General features: G+C 39.7%; 1 pseudogene; it reads right to left on the bottom strand.

Moving 5' to 3' along the window:
- Positions 1–11264: 11264 nt before the first annotated feature.
- LOC135327519 (tigger transposable element-derived protein 1-like) lies at positions 11265–13001 on the bottom strand (annotated as a pseudogene).
- Between the last annotated feature and the right edge of the window lie 2315 nt (positions 13002–15316).

Raw genomic sequence — 15316 nt, 5'->3', positions numbered from 1 at the left:
GACACGCGTGCAGTAGTTACAGCTCGAGTTGGGTGCCTCCGAAGAGGGACCCCAAACAAAGAAATCCCTGGGCAATTATAGCTTTTTCAAATCAAGTTTCCCACCCCTCATGTGGTAGTTCAGACCAATAGTAATTTTTAGGTCTGGGGTCTCCTGCTCCTTATTGGGTCTCCTCGTTGTTCCTAGACAGGCTGTTTTTCAACAAAGAAATCCCTGGGCAATTATACTTTCCAATCTAAGCTCTCCACCCTTCATGCAGTAGTTTGGACCAATAGTAATATTTAGGTCTGGGGTCTCCTGCTCCTTATTGGGTCCCTAGGTAGGTTGTTTACTGTTGTGGTTTCTGCTGACAGATGTGTTTTCATTCTTTGGGTCCTGCCCTTATCTCTCAAGGCCCTGACAAATTATTACTTCCCCAGCAGTGATAGTAGGTGTTATCTCCCAAGGTCCAGACAAAGGGAATATAATCTGGACCCTGAGATAGCCCAGACCCCCCCAATCAGCAGTGTTTCCGCAGCGAGAGGAGGCCCTGCTCCCCAGGGTCCCGGTGCCCAAGTAGGCCTCACTTCAAAGCCTTGACATCCTCCCTCCCGGAGTGTGAAGCATGGAAATGCAAACTGCTGGTAACTCCCTTGTCTTTCCCACCTGCACCAGCTCTGGGGCCCTTTCTCACTGAACTAGGGAGTGGGGCCTAAGGCTTCAGCAAATTTAGCTACTCATGCTAAGCAAGTTTTATAGAAGTTGTGCTAAGAGGCAATAATTTACAGTCCAGGTCCCAAAGTCTCTGCCCGATCGTGGTCTGGTTCAGCGCAGGCTTGGTGTGTCCTGAATGGTTGCAGGGAGACCGTTTCGGGGGTCGCAGCAGCTCAGTCCTGTTTCTGCCGGGGAGAGATGGCTTGTTTGGGGTTATGGTTTGCTTGCACCTTATGTACCAAGAAATGTTTAAGGCAAAAGTTCACTCATCTGTCTGCCACAAATGGGTGCACAGTGCAGTGACCAAGCTCGCCCTTTATGGACCACCCTTCCAGTATAATTTTCCCTGTTTTTTTCTCACCATGCTGTTGACATCAGGGACGTCCCCATTGACAGGTGGGTCATGGATCCACTGGCCAGCTGAAGGTGAGTCCAAGTCCACGACAAACTTATGTGGCTCACTCTCTTTTATAGCTAGTCAAAACAATGTTAGCCTATAGTTACACAAAAGCTGTGAGGCTCTAGTCATGACAGTGCACATATCAGCAGGTAACCTAGTGCTCAGCGCAAAGGGTTTCATTTAGGGAGGTGTAGAGGACCGGTTCTCTACATGCAGTTTTGTCTGGACACTGCTGCTGCTGCTGCAAAGCCGCTGCTGCCAAGTCGCGTCGGGCAATGCTGCGCTGGCGCCCCCGGGAGCCGTCCGCGAGGTAAACAACCTCGTGCACCTGCACGAGGTAAAAAGGGTGCGAAAAGGGCAGAAGGTCATCTCTAGGGCACGAACCGCACATACTCATTTGCCATCTGCACATCAGCAGGAGACCCCCAGATGCCCCAGACCGTTTCTGGAAGGTTCCGAGAGGGTGGACTGTGCATGGCAGTTAATCTGCATGGGAAGTGAGGAAGCACCTCCCAGAGGCGGGGCAAGAACCTATAAAAACTGCAGACGGTGTGACTGGGGTGGGGAGGGGTGTTTTTGATGACTGAGGAGCTGGAGCGGAGTCAGCAGAATCAGATGGGAACTTCCCGCCTCTGCCCACCGCTGCCGAGACTCCCAAGAGAAGAGGACCAACGCGATGCGGCTGGATCCATGGGTCGTGATATCTATCTTTCTCTCTCTCTTTCTCTTTGTCTTCCCCTTTTTCTCTCTTTTTCCTAAACGTGTGACGCGAGACGTGTCTAGTTAGTTGATTCCATTCTGGCTTAATAAATCTTAAAACTGGTTGGCTGGTGTCGTTTCACCTTAATTCAGTTCAAGGGCATCACGAACTTGGTCGTTTGGCCCCAAGGGGAGGGAGGTCATCCTGAATGACTCCCTTCGGGCCGCGACAGGAGGGCAGTCATTACTTCAGTGTTTCAGTTTTTCATAATACTTGCACTGAACATTTGAAAAATTGTTCTTCACTTCAAAAATACTCAAAGTTTAAAAAATAGGTAGTCAGTGGGCTGCAGAAATTGTAAATTCAAAGAAGAAAACAAAGCACCCTATAAAAAAATGAGCCTCCCGCTAATGATGTCGCATTTGATATCTTTCATTGTTATAATGACTAGTCCAAAGAACTTACACAGATAAATGGCCAAATGGGTAACTCCCCTAAATCAAGAAGGAATAAAAACCTTTATCCAGTGCAAGGACATTGATTATTTACATAGACTCTACTGATCTTGAACTGTTAATGTATTTTGGACTTGGTTGACTGCCAAGGTCAAAGCATTATTATCATCAACCTGGTTTAGCTCAGCAGCTGTAGGGAATAGTTGGGAGGCTGTGCAGAGGTGTCTGTCTGGTGCTAAAGTAATACTGCCTTAAAAGAGAAGTGCCTCAATGAGTAAGAAATTCTCAGAGAAGCACTTACGCTTCGTGGCACAATATCCTCTTAAAAAATATAAATAAAAAAGGATGGGTGTGAGAACCTTCCCTTCAACTCAGTTTCTGGAGACCAAGGAGAGCTGAAGAACAGACAACATTCACTAACAAGACTAGACAACTTTTCAGGAAAAGATGCTCACATATAAAATCCTACGTACAGAGACAGCTACCTATGTTCTCTTCTGAATCTGACAACAAACTCTACAGATCAGACAGGGCCACCCTTGGAAAAACTACAGTTGCTAAGCCAGAAATGGGAGAAATAAAATCCCTTTGGTTGCCACTTGCTCCACATGTGAAGGAGAGAGTCTCATAATTGTCTCCCGTCCCCCTCCTCTCCCTGGAGAAGCAGCAGCTCCGTCTTGTGCTGCTGGGTTTCCATCAGGGCGCTCGCTGCCTTGTGTCTGCTGCCAGAGGCCCAGCAACAGCACAGCAGACAGCCTGGCTGCTCTGCCAGTCAGAAAACACTGGGTCATGGAAGAAGTGCAAGGCATATCTTTTCTCTTGCGGTCTACCATCACTTCCCAACATTGTTTTCAGTGATGATATATTACCTGTGATATGGTGTATGGATACCCACAGAGAGCATTTTGAAGTCAGTTTTTAGTTCTCTCCTGTTTTTATGAGAAGTAAACGTCAGCATCAGAAAAGCTATTTGAGTCAATTTATCGTTTACTAATTCCCTCTCTGACTGAGCTGTGCTGTTTAGTCTCCAAGTTAAATATGTTTGTTAGCTTCTTCAGTAGTCACAGACGTTGAGGTAGCATGGTGATGAAAACAAGATAAAAGATGAAATTGCTGTAGCAAGCCAAATACTTGGATTTATAAAGTAATCATTGTTGGAAATCAGCACACCATTGTATCTTCCCTTCTATTGAACTTTTTGTTGTATGCTTGCATAAAAAGTTACAATTCAATACACAATAAACTATTTATTCTTTTTTAAAGTTTTGCATTTCATTACATAAAATTCAATTTCATGAAGAGGAAGTTTCTATTAAGTTTGCAGATGTTATTATAGGATTTTTTTCAGTCAAGTTGTTATTCCCCATTTTCATTCTCTCAAACATGTTAGAATCTGGTGAGAGTTATAGCCCCTATATCCCCTCTGCTCTCCTTTATGTTGATCCCCTAAAATGGGAAGAACACTTCATAAAAAACTGCAGTGCTATATTCTTGCAGCACTTCAAGACCTTTTTAAACCCAGTAATAGCACGGCTGCCTTGATATATCAGCCTTAGTCATGTCTTCCCATGTTTTTTCTTTATTCCTTATCATTAACATTGTATTATCTATGGTCCTATAGTTTGCTTGCAAACTGCTTGAGACAGGGCCTTATTTTCTTGTCTACATGCTCATGGTGAATACAATACACAGATTTGTTCTTTCATAGGGCCAGTAGATAGTACAAATAAATATGCATGGTAGTGTTAATATGGCTGTAAAACATTTTGGATAGTGAGATATTTACTGTCCAAATCAGTGTTACTCCCAGAGTTATCAGTGAATTTTGCAACTTAGTCCTTGATTTAACTGCACAATTACAGCATTGCTACATTACCTAGGTAATCTTGTGTTCCCTGAAACTGGCTAATATTTTGCTAGTACATTCAAGTGCTTTTGTCTCTATGGACAGGCAACCAGAAACTGAAAAGGATAATGCAAATTTGGATATCTAGTTCATGTGTAAACATCAGTGCATAGACACTAGTTTTATTTGTCCTAAAATCCTTCAGAATCTCACCCATCCATAGTGCCAATATAAGAAACACCCCCCCCCCAAAAAAAAAAAAAGAAAGAAAGATAGAGAGAAAAGGTAATGCTAATACCAGGACCTAAACTGAGCACTTCAGTTAGGCATACAAAAGAAGGTGGGACAAATCCAGGTCCATTTGACAGTAAGAAGTAGAGTGAGTTTTTGAGGAAAAGGAGAGAAAATTTTCTAGGATTCCTTCCTGTCTTTATGTTAGGAACTCCTCTGCGGGTGTTCCCTCACTGCCATTGAGGAAAGCACACCAGGTCTCCCCTGACCACAGAAGTCAGACACTCATAAGTCAGACTAGCATATGCTCCAGACTGAGGCGATCAGGCACAGGCTGCATGAGTGGGACCCAGCATACAGCCCCATCACGAGATTCGCTTCCCATCATATTCTGTTTCATCCTCTGTTTCCTCCTATGTTCTTTCCATTTACCACACTCATACCTTTCCAAATAAGCAGCCCACTTCTGCTTACCTTTTCCCCATGGGTATGGTTTTGCTGAATTTTTTAACCTTATTTAGGTCTTTTTTTTTTTTTTTTTTCCTAAGTATTGCTGCCCTGATAATTTCTACCTTGGTAAGCAATTTTGTTATCCTAGTACCTTCCTTTTGCTATCTGTAATGTTTTGTCTTTCTGCCATTTCTCATGTAGTTAATCTTGTTAGTGTAGCTACAGGTCAAGGTTGACTGTCTGCACACATACCCTAACACTGTAGGGATGGCCCAGACAAACAGAGAACAATATAGAAGAATGAAATTCAGCATTCATGTTCTTTTTTGCCTTCCATTGGTGTGTGCACTACTGCTTTAAATGCTGGGATTTTCACTGAAGTTCTTACTTCACTATAGTAATATCACCAGTGTGGTATCCTGGCATCTGTACCAGCATGAGTAATACCTCAGCAATTGCTACTTATGCTCCTAGCTGATCCTTTATATAAATCTTTTATACTCTTTTATTGCATTATAGATAGAGAAGCCTGATTTTTAATGGAATATATGTTGTTTTTTATATTGCTACTGATTTTCACATTGCTCTATACTGAAGTAGGGACTCAGCCTGAAGCAATTTGTTTCCTCTAAGTTAGATCTCGTAAGTGTATTAAAAATATTCTTAATGGGTAGGCTATGATGCCCATGTAGAGGTGAACAATGTTGTACACAATGGAGGTTAAAGCTATAGTGAAGAATTAGGTTCAGATTCAGAAATCCAAATGTAGTCATCTATATGGTCCACATGTCTAGGCTCCCATTTTCATGAAAGGAAATCTAGGATTCGATTCAGTTTCCTGATTAATTGAGGAGTACTATTTCAGACACCAAAGCATATCGAAGACATTTGCGTGGGTTTGGCAGATACGACACAGGAAGAACAGGAGACCATTGCCCTCTGCAACAGCAGTTTGAAGCTAGTGGGATATTCTATTCAACCCATCTTAAAATAGACAGTTACATTTGGTCTGTTGAATAACCTTTCAGTCTCCACTGACTCTACTAGTTAGGAGCTTAATTCAGTTGTTAAACATGTGTGTCTAGCAGGATTTGAGATGCTCCAGGACATCATGTCAAGCCCCCAGCTGCTACTCAGGTACAGTAAAATTCTCCCATATGTTCTCTTCCATATTTGACAGCTCTATGAAGATATCTCAAGTATCCTAGAAAGCTGTCTATGTTTAGACAACAGATTTCCTCTGAGTATAATGGTAGCTCAGATGCATACATAGCTCAGGTTACCATTACTTAAGTGTAAATGTCTACCCATTTGGAGAGCTCAATCCAGTTTTAAATGTCAATTTATTGCCCAGACCTACAGTGACCCCTAAATATCATAGACACTCTGAGAGCAGCAGAATTGCTATAGATGAGCTGCCAAATTTCACCATGAAGAAACCATGAAAAGCCAGGCAGATTGCTGCCACCTTTGCTCATTGAGGGGATGTTATATAATTTAAAGAAGCATCTGCTGCTGTGATTATTGATTTTTTTTCCCCCACTTTACTCCCCTTTACCTTTCACTCCACTTCAGCTAGAGCAGTGGATTCAGCTCACTAACACTCAGTGTGCTAGTTCAGCTCCTTTTCCCTTTCCCTCCTCTGTCAACAGGAGCACTTGACTGCTCCTTAAATCCATCCTTTGAAGGAGTTGCACATTCAGTTTTGCCTTCAGTGCTGAGAAACCTCAGACAGCTTTTGGAACTGAGTCCTTAATGTAATGGTGTGTATGGATGTCAAAGGAACAGAACATTTTACAGTGTTTTTTTTCTAAAGGCAAAGAAGGGAGAATTTTTGGCATTTGTAGAGCATTATGTCTAATTATTTCTTCCATAGCCTATAAGTGTAAATAATTTATACCTCTTTAAAATCTATTGAATGCCATTTCAGAAAGTCTCCTGAAATTAAAAGGTTTAATTGGTTAACTAGTGATGTGGTTGACTTCTTAGAAGTCAATCCATTCCATTCCTTTGGTTTCTTTAGAAAGGGACAGTAAAATCTATTTAAATTGCAGTAATTACTTGAAAAGCCACATTGGATTATTAAATTTTATAAATTATCCCAAATTAGAGGCATTTTTAAATACAAAGAGAAAGAAAAGAAATCAAGAATTCAAGGCCACGCTATGGCTCTCTGCAATTAAACGTTATCTCAGAAAACCAGAATGATTCTTTGTACCTTTTTTGTGTGTTTGTGTAAAAATTACTGGGTTTTCTGATCAGAGGAATAAAATCCTTTACTTACATTCACAGAAAATAGAATGCCATTCCTTGTTCAGTCCCACAGCACTAAATACTTGAAGTGTAAGTATTGCTCAATGCTTATAAGACCTTCATTCTTACAGCGTATGTGTATATAGTGTAGTGAACACTTCTGGCAACAAATATTTGAAAAAAAATCTGTATACAAAAGCGTGGACTACAGTACTATAATTATGTTGTTGTCCTTTTACTTCTTTATTCTAACTGTGAAAAAATGACTGCTTTATGCTAGAGCCAGGAAGTATGCACTCTTATATGATTTACCATTTTTATTCACACTTGTGTGTTAAATGTTGATACTATTGAGTTAGATGCTTTTAGCAGTGATGCATTAATGACTTAAGTATTCTAATCAGGTGAAGACAGCAATACTGAGAACATTAAAAGAAAGAATATCCAAAGCTAATAACCTGGTTGTATTTTTGTTAGCTTTTAAGGGAGAAAATATAGTATTCATTTGGTTGATAATTAAAATTAATTATTAGTTAGATCTTTCAGTCTAATTTTGTAAAAATTGAGAAAGTGTCAAAAGCAAGCATGAAGTCTCTCAAAGTGTTTGTGTTTGAATGTCATTCCTCTAAAGTTTAGCATAATCTTCTACAGTGCTTTGAATTGGAAAGTAATGATTTGTGTGAAGAGATACCAGCTGTCAGCTTGTGTCACATGAAAAGATCATTTTATATTTTAACGTTAATGATAGCGTACAGAGTGATGGGAGTAAAGGACAATTTTAGAAATATATACACACACGCTTTGCAAAATTTCTTTGTTTTGAGTTTGAAAGAGTTGCAGATGGATTAACCAAGTAGAAATCAGCATGCACGAGCGTGCTAAACAGACTTATATTATCTGAAAAGAATAAATAGATTTATCTTTCAATTCATTATATTCCCTGATATTCTGTTGTAAAGAGGCAAACGTTACAATATTTGCTTCTGGCCCAGGGATATAGTTTTCTCTTTTGGTTCGGCTTTGTTATTTCTCACAAAGAATTTCACTGCAGTTACTGAAAATCAGGTTCTCTGCAAGTCTTTGTGAGTTGAGCTCTCCAGAAGGAAAGCTGGAATTTGTAAGTCTCCTGATAAACTTTAATTACTCGCAGCGTTGAAGTAATAGCTGATCTGTATCTTTTGTATTATATTATCTACATTTCTAAATAGGTAATGATATTTAATTTGCAAATATGACACACGAAAACTCCTTATCTATTAAATTATACCTGGAGGTAAGGCAGAGCATATTATGAAGAACATAACACAGTCTAAAGGCTTCAAGATGTTAGTATTCATTGAACAGATGTACATCAAGTCCTTGACTGTGAAATATTTAGAAAGCTTTGTTAACACCCACAATTGAATATGGTAACTACCACCATATCAACACTATGAATCAGTCTCTTAAGATGTTAATAGCTCTTTTGTTTACCATCTGACCATCTGAAATATTTAGCAGATTCAGACACTCAAAAATGGAGAGCAGTATGCTCAGGTGCTATAGTCTCTTTGAGCTGGGCAGCTTTTATCACACAGCTATTAGCCTGAGTCTTATCCATCTGTGGTGGCACAGTCCATCTAGAACATATAAATAATTTAGCAAGTTCATGTTTTCTTATTAGTTCTAGGTTAAAAAAAGAGTTTGTTTAGACAATTAGACTATGCATAACACTGAAGCTGTGACTTATGCTTGGAATGACTGCATTGAATTTATCAGTCTATTTTATCTGCCAGGCAAAAACATAACACTAATGACATGTTTCATTCTGTAAACATTATAACAAATTATGAGGTGGAAATGAGGCAGTAAAAGCAAACATTCAGGAAGATAGAAGAAATATTCATGCAAGTCTTGAAGAATGTCTTGGAGGTAAGTTGTTAATCTAATTTGCTTTGATTTGTGAAAACACATTTTTGTAGCAAAGCTGTTACCAAATTAAAAGGAGGTATATTGTTTAATCTCACATCATGTACTCACGGTAACAATGGAAATGCAACCATCTTACACATGCTAAGAAATATTTTACAAAAAAAGATTCAGTTTCAGATTACAGAAAAGATTCATTGAGATAAAAAGATTACAATCCTAAATGCAAAGATCAGATTTGAGCAGTTTTGAATTACAGGAATCATTGAATTGTTTTAACTTCCTGAATATAATCCACATGAGAGCTGTTCTGGAAAGCACATTTGCTTATTTAACAGACATTATTGGAAAAAAGAATTCTGCTGAGTGTGTAACTATTGCTATGTATTTAATATCTCTCAAGTTCAAATAGGTTAATGGAAATGTTCATACCAGGGCACAAATGAAAGGAACTAACTGATTACATCACTTAGACATTATGATGGTGAGAAAATAGAAGGGAAAATATGTAGAGAGATGAGTAAAATCCATTAACATGAGCATTAGACCTCTTCAATTTGCCCCAAATAAGCCAAAAGTCTTAGCTAAATTCCCCTTTATATGTTTTGGGTAACTGTAGGACCTCATCACTGACACAAACTCCTCTTCACTTATTATATGCCATAACTTTCTTGTTTACTTAATCTCTTTAATGCTCCAACTCTTCTGTGAGGTGCAGAACACATTACCCTGTTCTGGAAAAGAAATGAAATGAAGTTAACAAATTTTAAGATGGGTGAAGATGATCAATATTGCACCCCCGCAGCCCTTTCCATTGCCACTCCCCAGAGAGGCCACCAAGAAGGCATCCAGCAGCCAAGGAGGGGTGAAGGTGGAATACACCCTGAGAGCCTGAAGCAGGGCCCCAGGGGGCCGGCACCTGCTATAGGCAAGATGCTTATCCTGGAAGGGACCATGGGCCACCAGTGACTGGTAACCCCTTTTTCCACCTCTGTTTTTGAGGAAGACTGAAATTGTTGGCCTTAGAACCCAGGAGAACTTTGGAAGTGTGAGGGTAACACCACAGAAAAGGGGTAGTTATGAGGATTTTATATATAACAGTTTGAACTACATTTTTAATGAGGCTTTGTGTGCCAAATCACTAACACCATGTAGATATGATTTTTTTCCCTTTTGCCCATAACAAGATTTTGAGTGTAACAGTACAGACCAGAACAGGTTTAGTCTAATGTTCAAGTCAGAGATCACTATGTTCAAATAAGAGATTTATAATATTAGCATTTCAATTTAGATTCAACAGATTCAAGGGCTTTTTTTTTTCTTCTAAATCGTTCCTTTCTAAGAATGTTGTCCCAGTAAGAGAAACTACTTGAGATAAACTAGAAGAAAAACTACAGAATGACAGAATAGTTGTAACTGGAAGGGACCTCTGAAGATCATCTGTCCTCACCTGCTAAAGCAAGGCCAGCCCAGGGCTATATCAGGTTGCGCAGGACCATGTCCTGGTGTTCTCTTGTGTTTTCTTGTGTTCAAGTGGGATTTTCTGTATTTCAGGTTGTACCCTTTGCTTCTTGTCCATCACTAGGCACCACTCCTATTCAACATATTCAACATAAACATTGATAACATACCCCCCAGAGCCTTCCTTTCTGCTGGCAGGACAGTCCCAGCTCTCTCAATTTCTCCGCCTATGACAGATGCTCCAGTCCCTTAATCATCTTAGTGCCCATTGGCTGGACTCGCTTCAGTAAATCCATGTCTCTCCTGTACTGGGGAGCCTAGAACTGGACCCAGAACTGCAGATGTGGCCTCACCAGTGCTGAATAGAAAAGAAGGATCACCTTCCAGCTGGACTTCATGTTGCAGCCCTTTGGGCCAGGCAGTTCAGCCAGTTTCTAGTCCACGTCTCTGACCAATTGTCATACTTCATCAACTTGTCTATGAGGATGTTATGGGAAATAGTGTCAAAATCCTTACTAAAATCAAAGGAAGCAACATCCACTATTCTCCCCTCTTCCACCAAGCCAGTCATCTCATCATAGAAGGCTATCAGGCTGGTTAAACATGATTTGCCTTTGTAGATCCATGCTGACTACTCTCAATCAGCTTCTTGTCTTTCATGTTTCTGGAAATACAGGCATACCTCGGAGATATTGCAGGTTCAGTTCCAGACCACCGCAATAAAGTGAGTCACACAAATGTTTTGGTTTCCCAGTGCATATAAAAGTTATGTTTACACTATACTGTAGTCTATTAAGTGTGCAATAGCACTATGTCTAAAAAAAGTGTACATGCCTTAATTAAAAAATACTTTATTGCAAAAAAATGCTAACCATCATCTGAGCCTTCAGCAAGTCGTAGTCTTTTTGCTGATGGAAGGTCTTGCCTCGATGTTGATGGCTGCTGACTGATCAGGGTGATGGTTTCTGAAGGTTAGGGTGGCTGTGGCAATTTCTTGAAATAAGACAACAATGAAGTTTGCCGCATTGACTGACTCTTCCTTTCACAAAGGATTTCTCTGTAGCATGTGATGCTGTTTGATAGCATTTTACCCACAACAGAACTTCTTTCAAAATTGGAGTCAGTCCTCTCAAACCCTGCAACTGCTTTATCAACTAAGTTTATGTAATATTCTACATCCTTTGTTGTAATTTCAACAATGTTCACAGCATCTTCACTGGGAGTAGTTTCCATCTCAAGAAACCACTTTCTTTGCTCATCCATAAGAAGCAGCTCCTCATCTGTTAGTTTTATCATGACATTGCAGCAATTCAGTCACATCTTCAGGCTCCACTTCTAGTTCTCTTGCTATTTCCACCACATCTGCAGTTACTTCCTCCACTGAAATCTCAAACCCCTAAAAGTCATCCATGAGAGTTCTAATCAACTTCTTCCAAACTCCTGTTAATGTTGATGTTTGACTTCCTCCCATGGGTCATGAATGTTTTTAATGGTATCTAGAATGGTGAATCCTTTCCAGAAGGTTTTCAATTTACTTTGCCCAGATCCATCAGAGGAATCACTGTCTATGGCAGCTATTGTATTTCTTAAATAATAAGACTTGAAAGTCAAAATTACTTCTTGATCTGTGGGCTGCAGAACGGATGTTGTGTTAGCAGGCATGAAAACAACATTAGTCTCATTGTACATCTCCATCAGAGCTCTTGGGTGACCAGATGCATTGTCAATGAGCAGTAATATTTTGTATGAGCAGTAGGTCTCACCAGTGGGCTTAAAATATTCAGTAAACCATGTTGTAAATAGATGTGCTGTCATCCAGGCTTTGTCATTCCATTTATAGAGAACGGGCAGAGTAGATTTAGCATAATTCTTAAAGACCATAGGATTTTCAGAAGAGTAAATGAGCATTGGCTTCAACTTAAAGTCACCAGCTTCATTAGCCCCTAACAAGAGAGTCAGCCTGTCCTTTGAAGTTTTGCAGCCAGGCATTGACTTCTCTCTAGCTATGAAAGTCCCAGATGGCATCTTCTTCCAATATGTCTGTTTCGTCTACATTGAAAATCTGTTGTTTAGTGTAGCCACCTTCATCAGTCATCTGAGCTAGATCTTCTGGATAACTTGCTGCAGTTTCTGCATCAGCACTTGCTGCTTCACCTTGCACTTTTATGTTATGGAGACAGCTTTTTTCTTTAAACCTCATGAACCAACCTTTGCTAGCTTCAAACTTTTCTTCTGCAGTTTCCTCACCTCTCTCAGCCTTCATAGAATTGAAGAGAGTTCGGGCCTTGCTCTGGATTAGGCTTTGGCTTAAGGGAATGTTGTGGCCGGTTTGATCTTCTATCCAGACCACTGAAACTTTCTCCATATCAGCAATAAGGCTGTTTCGTTTTCTTATCGTTTGTGTATTCACTGGAGTAACACTTTTAATTTCCTTTAAGAACTTTTCCTTTGCATTCAAAACCTGGCTGTTCAGCTCAAGAGGCCTAGCTTTTGGCCTATAACAGCTTTTGACATGCCTTCCTCCCTAAGCTTAATCATTTCTAGCTTTTGGTTTAAAGTGAGAGACATGCAACTCTTCCTTTCACTTGAACACTTAGAGGCCATTGTAGGGTTGTTAATTGGCCTAATTTCAATATTGTTGTGTCTCAGGGATAGGAAGGCCCGAGGAGAGAGAGAGAGACGGGTGAACGGCTGGTCGGTGGAGCAGTCAGAACACACACAACATTTATCGATTAAGTTCACTGTCTTATATGGGCACGGTTCATGGTGACCCAAAGCAATTACAATAGTAACATCAAAGATCACTGATCACAGATCACCATAACAGATGTAATAATAATAATGAAAAAGTTTGAAATATTGTGAGAATTACCAAAAGGTGACACAGAGACACAAAGTAAGCACCTGCTGTTGGAAAAATGGCGTCAGTAGACTTGCTCAGTGCAGGGTTGCCACAAACCTTCAACTTGTAAAGACCACAACGTCTGTGAAGCACAATAAAGTGAAGCACAATAAAATGAGGTATGCCTGTACTATCCAGGTTTATTTGCTCCATCATCTCAGGGATCGAGGTGAGGTAGATTCTCCTTCTTATCCTTCCTAAAGATAGGAGTAGTATTTTCTTTCTTCCAGTCCTCAGGCATGTCTCCTGATCACTACAGCCTTTCAAAGATAATCAAGAGTGGCCTTGCAATGACATCAGCCAGCTCCCTCAGCACTCATGTGTGTGTCCCATCAAGGCCCATGAACTTGTGTATGTCCAGATCATTTAAGTGTTCCCTAACCTGATTCTCCTTCACCAAGGGTAAGTCTTCCTTGCTCCAGACTTCACCTCTGGTCTCAGGGGCTTGGGATTCCTGAGGGCCAGTGTTACCAGCGAAGACAGAGGCAAAGAAGGCATTCAGTACCTCTGCCTTTTGTGTGTGCTTTGTCACCAGGTTCCCTGCCCTGGTGACATTTATCAGAAAACCTAGGTTTTCCCTAGCCTTCCTTTTGCTGCTTATGTACTTAAAGAAGCCTTTCCTGTTGCTTTTCCCATCCCTTGACAGTTTCAACTCTAGGTGGACTTCAGCTCTCCTAACCCCCCAGCTGAAACCTAGACATTTTTATGATTCTGTGAAAGCAATTGTGTTTGTTTTTGTTTTTGTTTTTGTTTTACTATTTTGAATCAATCTACATACTACCTGGTACACCTATACATAGGAACCAAAGCTTTGTCAGCTCTGCATGGTTTTTTTTTGTTTGTTAGAATTACTAATACTACCTTGTATGTTTCTTCCAGCAACTAAGGATGGTTTTCACTTCTACTTTTTGTTTCAGTTCATAGAGGAATTGGGTACAAGCATCCAAAACGTTTTGTGAGGAAGTGGCTTTTTCCACCTAGCTCAAAAGCACATTAAGGGCAGAGATGTGTTGCAATAAGTTCTGTTCATTCTTTGTGCAGATTACTGCTAATCATGTAGCCTTCCTTGTAAATATATATATATGCAAATGCAAATGTAAATGCCATTTATGTGTATATATATATGACATATACATTTTTTATTCTGTTTTTGAAAGTGCATGGTAAATGAAAAACACTATTTTAGGTCCAGAATAAATAATTTTTGTACAAAACTCTACAGAATATGTAACTAAGGTTGAATGAATTCAGAGTATATTTTATTAAAATTCAAACCCACAATAAGTGTATTTTCTTTATTTGTGTAGTTTTTCACAGGTTATATATTATATCAATTTCATAATTAAGAACAGTGCTTTCAAAGGATTAAAGTCTTTGCAGATATGTAACCAGCACAATGTTGAAGAAACAATATTTAATGTGACATAAAATGTATAACATAATTTATACAAACCCTTCATGCTTTAGTAAATATTTCTATTTTGTACTACAACATTACAAGATACCAATTTATAGCTATGGTTTGCACACCTTCAAAAATCAAACAAAAACCTTCATTGCTTTTATTTAGTCTTAATGGCACAAAGCAGTGAGTTAAATAAAAATTTACCCCAAAAGTCATCTCTTGACTTGACATTAAAGTTTCAGATTTCCACATGTGCCTCTGGATAATCTGTTCTAAAAGTTCTGTTCTGTTACAGTGAGCTCCAAGACAACCTTTATCTTCAGATACTCCCCATACACAGTCCCATGAAACTGGAATAGATGTAGAAAGATCTCAGAATAGGGAAATATGTGATACAGAAAGCTTAAGGAGAAGAGATGCATCAGAGTTGGGTAGACCATTAAAGAGAAGGCCTTTATACAAATTTCTCCTGCAACACCTGCAAGAAGATGGAAGTATCACAGATGCTGATGGAATTTTTTGTAGGTATCCCATAGGTGTACATATGCAAATACTTTTAACTCACATAATTACTGTAGGCTTTAACATCATGAGGTCGTGAGATAACACTCT

The sequence above is a fragment of the Dromaius novaehollandiae genome, chromosome 1 (assembly GCF_036370855.1).
Source record: "Dromaius novaehollandiae isolate bDroNov1 chromosome 1, bDroNov1.hap1, whole genome shotgun sequence".
NCBI classification, from domain to species: domain Eukaryota; kingdom Metazoa; phylum Chordata; class Aves; order Casuariiformes; family Dromaiidae; genus Dromaius; species Dromaius novaehollandiae.
Note: the sequence above shows the minus strand (reverse complement) of the source record. Positions and strands in the feature narration are given on the sequence as shown.